Raw genomic sequence first — 6,537 nt, 5'->3', positions numbered from 1 at the left:
ATGAAGCTTATAGTGGTTCCAAAGGCTGACAAGTCATTCACTAAATATTTTGCATGTTCCTAAAGCATTTTGGTTTAAAACATTCCAGAAACCCCACACAGCTGTGCTGGTGACAAGTAGCCCACCATGCAGTCAGACCAGGCAAGGAGTTTGTAAACAGGTGTGTGGTGATAAACAGTAAATATGGCCCAAGAGCCAAGGAGGTGGGGTGCAAAGAATGTCTACTTTCATCAAACATCCTCTCTTGTTCAGGGTTTTAGAAGTCAACCTTGCCAATGAATTCCACGTGCTCAGGACTGCAAGCATGAATCACAGGTGTGGCAGTACCAGAACAGCTTACAAATGATTTTAAATCTGCATTGCTGGGATTCTAGATGATCCTAGGACACCTCCAAATGCTTTGGTCTTGATGCTGCAAACACTTGCCCAGAAGAACTTGAGGAATTCCTGGCAATTTTCCATGATTTCACCTTGGGCATGTCTCTGCATCTTCTGAGCAGACTTTCAGATGAGCAGATTTGAGTAATGCAAAGCCAATTTGAAAGTCAATATGAAGTCTTCCTGCTCCATTACCTGTGTTTCAGTGGGCTCAGTTAATCAGCTCAGGAAACAGAAATAGAACTGGCAGATTTAATTGACTAGCCACGAGCAGGCACACAGGTCAGGTTTCAAACTTGGATCTGAAGTGTGATGGATTACAGTTCAGAAAGCTACAGCTGCTCCAAGAATCTCCTCAACACAAAACCAGGCAAGGGTTGACTGTGCTCAAGTTGCTGGATATAATCACTGCAAAATTATTACCAACTGAAGTTGTTAATTGCATGGAAATGGGGCTCTGCCTCTTGCCTTCTGAAGGCATTTCCAACACCAGGTCGAACTTCTCAGAACACAAACTCCTTCCTTCCTGACCAAACTGCCATTGCCAATGTTTTTAAAGGGTTTTTAGGTTGCATTTTAATTCACTTCTCTTTGATGTCCACAACCACTCAGGAAGCTGAGGTGTGGCCTAGTATGAAATGCCACACAGTAAAACAGACACAATTCTCACCTTCAGGGAGGATCTACCATGCTGCTGAACTGTCTATGACTTCTGGAAGCATAGTGATGTGCAGCTTTCCTGTCCTGCTGCACACCCTGCAAACACTCAGAAATTAAAGACATTGCAGGAGCCAGCTTGAGCTCTCAGAAGAGGTCTTATGTGGAGCAGCTGAGAGAAGTGGAATGATTTAGTCTAAAGAAAAGGAGGTTCAGGGGAGACCTTCTCACTCTACAACTCCCTGGAAGGTGATTGGAGCCAGGTGGCTGCTGGGCTCTTCTCCATCAAGTGGCACCAGAGGAGCTTTAGGTTGGCTGGTAGGAAAAATTTCAGGTCAGGAATTGGAACAGGCTGTCCAGGGAAGTGATTCTAAAATGCTTTTCAGAGACAGCTCTACCATGCCCCAGACTGCAGCAAGCCACACTGCCAGACTAAGAGAAATCATAGAATCATTAAGGTTGGAAAAGACCTCTAGGACCATCAGGCCCAACCACCATGCCCACTAAACCATGTCCATACAGCTCCTGAACACCTCCAGGGCTGGTGACTCCATCACTTCCCTGGGTAGCCTAAAAAAGGGTCTGGGAGAAGCAGCTTCAGCAGCAGCTTCCTGATCAGGAAGAAAGAGCTTTGCAAAAATGTAAAGGGAAAAGTTATGAGCACCCAACAGATACAATGGTAGCCTAGCCCACAGGACACATATTGTTGGTGCCAGCAGGGATGTGACACTGGGGGGGCATCTACAGCATGGGGTATGGAGAGCTACAGACACAAACAATCGTGAGAACAGGATACCTCTGATGGGAAAGGCAGTGAAAATTGACCCTGTTGGGATGTAAATGGGGAATGGGATTGTTGTGGAAATTGTGCTGGTTTGTGTGCTTGGTAAGGGTTGGGTTTTCTTTTTAAGTGATCAAAAGTGACTTCGAGTCACAACAGTCAGAGATGGCAAAGAGCACATATTGCTCTAATTCTGGTCTTCACGACATCTTGCAGAGATTAATGCTTGAGAGATATTATTAGAACTTTTTATTCCTTTATGCCAAACTGACACCATATGAAAAGCCTGCCATGATAGCTCTTCAGCACCATCCCTTTGTATTTTCAAAGCTGTGCCATGCAAATCAAACTGGGAAAAGCAGATCAAAGCTGAAAGAATGAACTAATGTGCATGACATAAAGAGATTTAAACACCTGCCATGTCCTCTCTTGCTCAGGTAGGAGAATAATCACTCCACCCCCTGAAGTCTGAGTGCTTCAGCATTTTGTTTTACATTGCTTCCTCTCTTCTGTTTTGTTTCCCCATGGAACTGCTGAGTCCTTATTTACAATTCTTCTTCTTCTCACATGCACCAAGACTGAACAATATTCCAGTTCTCCTAATGGGTGGGACATGGTACTTTCAAGATCCTCCCACCACAGTTAAGTCATACAAACACAGAATCATTAAGGTTGGAAAGACCTCTAAGATCAATGCCATTAAACCATGTCCTGAAGTGCCATGTCTGCACAGTCTTTGAATTCCTCCAGAGATGGGGACTCCACCACCTCCCTGGGCAGCCTGTTCCAGTGCCTGACCACTCTTGCAATACAGAAACTTCTCCTAATATCCAATCTAAACTTTCCCTGGTGCAACTCGAGGCCATTTCATCCCATCACTTGATACTAGGGAGAAGAGAACAATCCACACCTCATTCCAACCTCCTTTCAGGGAGTTGTGGAAAGCAATGAGGTCTCCCCTCAGCCTCTTTTCTCCATACTGAATAACCCCTGTTCCTTCAACCGCTCCTCACCTGTCTTGTTCCCCAGGCCCCTCCCCAGCTTTGTTGCCCTTCTGTGGACACACTCCAGCACCTCAATGCCCAGGCCAGGGGCAGGGCCAGTATCTGTGCTGATGGTGTTACATAGCTTAGTGTTCACGTGAAAATGCTCACGGCTAAATGCAAGCAGTGCTCAAACACCTGTGCCGTTATTCAGACAAGGAAGCCACCCCCAACCCTGCTGCAAAGCTTTCAGCCAAACATGCTGCAGAAAAGTGAATTGAGCTGCTGTCCCATTTCCAAATGTTACTGTGGGACAGACAGAGAGTTGAACCGCCTGCAACACTCACCACATGGCAAAAGTCAAGGGGAATCAAACCTTGATGCCCTGACACTTAACCAGTGAAGCAATCTGAACAGAAGAGCTGGCACATAAATTGAGTAGGAAGATGCATTTTCATGCAGTCATTTTTCCAAGGGGAAATGACTATTATCTTCCATTTTCCAGTTAAAAAATACAGCAAAGATTACTCATCCTTAGAAGAGATGTTAGCACTCTACTTACTGCTAATGCAGGAGCAATAATAGTTGATGTGAGTGCAGGAGTGTTATGAAAACATGCCTTGTATAGCAATGATCTATAAAATAAATAAATAAAAGGCACTATTGGATTCCCAAAAGCTTAAATGCCTGGTGCCTGATTATTTGAGCACACAGAGTTTGTATGTTTAGATTAGAAATTAATGGAAGTCTGCAGCAGAATCCCTAATTCACATGGATGTGTAAATATAGGCCATGGGGAACTTCCCCTTGGGAATTCGATACCAGCTCAGCTGGAGGATTATTTCTCTTGGCGTAGAGCTTTCCCAAACAGGACAAGCCCTGCCTAGAGATGACTTGGTGAGTGGGTGCTCACTGCTTCAGTTACCCACCAAAAGCTCAGTGCACCTCAGAAGCCACAGGAGCAGCATGCAAAGAAGTCGAAGGGATGTATGAATCCTGCAGTGTTTCTGAGCATTAAGGGTGGAGAGCACACACTGAACCTCCAGGGCTACCCAGGGCTTAAATGTTCATTAAATGAAAAGCCTCTGAGCTACAGAAAGTCCTCCCTCAACAGACTGATCTCTTTGCAAGGCAACCACTGCATCTCTTGTCAACCAGTTTAATAACTGCTGTAACTCAAGAAGATGCAACACTCTGCTCATGGAGCAAAAAAAAGCTCAGAAGCCCTCCAGAGGTAGATCTGACCATATACATCATAATCTCATTTGGAGATCTATTTTTGCCTCCTCCACTACTCTTGTCTGGATTATAATCAAAATCTGACAGAACAATATGCTACCAAAGGCCTGAATAAGCATTTTCAAATGAAATGTCATTATCTAGGCTATTGACCAGCATGAGGAGAGCATTTAAAGTCTGGGCAGCCTTCAATAATGCCACAAAAATGGCACCTGCCTACAAGGGTTGCACACCAGCCTTGCTGTGCTGAAATCAATGACTTAGAACTATTTACAGCAAAGAGGGATCTGGCCCAAGGAAATTCAGCCTTTCAGAGTACAACAGCTCAAGCACAGCTAAGGACAGTGCTAGTGGTACATCAAAAACAGGGGGGGAATTTACCATGTTTGCCTTCAAATAATCTTTTGTCTGTAGGGAAAAATAAACCAATCCTTTTACACTTTGCAAGATGATCAGAAGGCTGAGGCACCTCTCCCATGAGGAGAGGATGAGGGAGTTGGGGCTGTTCAGCCTAGAGAAGGCTTCAGGGAGACCTTAGAACTGCCTTCCAACACCTGAAAGGGCTACAGGAGAGCGAGGGAAGGACTTTTGGTAAGGGCCTGTGATGACAGGACAAGGGGCAATGGTTTGAAAGTAGAGAAGGGTAGATGTAGATTGCACACTAGGAAGAAATCCTTGACAGTGAGGGTGGTGGGACACTGAAACAGGTTGCCCTGAGAACTTGTGGATGCCTCATGCCTGGAAGTGTTCCAAGGCTAGGCTGGATGAGGCTTTGAGCAAGCTGGTCAGAAAGTGGCAGATAAACAGCTCTGTCCCTCTATTTGAGCCTTCCTTCTTAATACTTACAGAGACCAACCACTGCAGGCTTCAGCTGGTGAATTAGCAGGGTTTGTGCTGGAAGTTACCAAAACCAAAGAGCTTTATCTCATTTTATGGCAAGCAAATAGGCAAAGTAAATCAGGTGATGGGAAGTAGACATCAGCTCTCCAGCAGCAGAGGGGCTAATGGTCACTTTGTTCATGAAGGTCCACCCATACGAGTTCTAACAGATGATGTGGAAGGTTCAGCACTGCCATGTGCTCAGCTACATTATTATCCTTCTGAGGGGTGAAAATTCGTACCTGATTTTGGGGAGCCATCTTCACCATCCATGAGAGGATGCAGCGCTGGTAGGGGCACTGAAATGAGTTTCTTCAGTTTTGCACCAAGGAGGAAACAATGGGAAAGCCATTGCACCTGCTTGGTGCTTTTTGGTGCTTCTTGGAGTAGCAGTGGGAGCTGGAGAAAAGGAAAAAAAAAGTCTAATGAGCAATATCTTTCATCTGAAATATATATGAATGCCATTTGCATTCACAGTAACAACCTGGACAGATAGATTTCCTTTTATTGCCTAAGTGAGACACATTAGAATGGAACTGTGAACTTCTGCAAGTTAAAAGGTTGAGCTGCGTGTAGGCTCAGAAGCTCTGGAGCTGCTGGATGTGATTAAAAAACAGGACAAAGGTGCCCAGTTTAGGGAGAGTTAATTGATCACTGTGCTAATACTTCAGCTAGTTCAATATGCAGATGTGCTCTGCAATGACACTCACTGAATAATGTGGTTCAGTCTTTTCTGAGTAGAGACCAAAGATAAGCCTGACTAAAATGTTCAGAGGCATTCAAAACCTAATGGGCAATGAATGTGCAATTATTCTTCACACCCCCACCCCCACAAAAATCTCAAGCTGATACTTAATGCTTATTGATCAGAAAGATCTCGTTATTCTCTACAGTTACCTGAAAGGAGGTTGGAATGAGGTGGGGGTTGGTCTCTTCTCCCCAGTGTCAAGTGATAGAACAAGAGGAAATGGCCTCAAGCTGCACCAGAGGAGGTTTAGGTTGGAGAGCAGGAAAGACTTCTTTATGCAGGAGTGGTCAGGCATTGGAAGAGGCTGCCCAGGGAGGTGGTGGAGCTCAAAAAACATGTAGACATGGCACTGTGGGACTCAGTTTTGACAACCAGGGTGGTGTTAGGTTGATGGTTGGAGCTGATCTTAGTTTTTTCCAACCAGAACTGCTCTATGATTCCATGAAAGTGAAGCAAACCAAGTGAAGCCATTCAATTGTACAGACAAATGAAATGTTTAACATACAGTGTAAGACTGTTAATAAATTCCAAGAGATAAAGTGTTCAAATCTGTTCTCATCACACTTCATACAGCCACCTTCACCAGCAGCTGATCACTGCTTGCGTTTCCAAAAGAGACAGTGTGGAAAAGGAGTCCCTGGAGGAGCCTGATCCTCTAAGCCTACCTCGCCCATGTGGTTCCACAGCACCCCTGAGTGGAAGGAGCTTTGTCACTCTCACATTGAAGGCTCAGTTCCCTGGAACCCAGAGCCTTGTTCTGGCTGCAGTAAAAAATTACAGCAGTGGAAACTTCTGTACCTGACTTCTTTGAAGCACCATTGAGATGAAGCTGCCTAGAGGCACGTCAGGAGCGGGGGCAGTTTTACCTCCCA

Source organism: Melanerpes formicivorus, unplaced genomic scaffold, assembly GCF_026170545.1.
Source record: "Melanerpes formicivorus ecotype bairdi unplaced genomic scaffold, bMelFor1.0.p_v2 SCAF_92, whole genome shotgun sequence".
Taxonomy (NCBI): Eukaryota; Metazoa; Chordata; class Aves; order Piciformes; family Picidae; genus Melanerpes; species Melanerpes formicivorus.
This window is presented reverse-complemented; position numbering follows the sequence as displayed.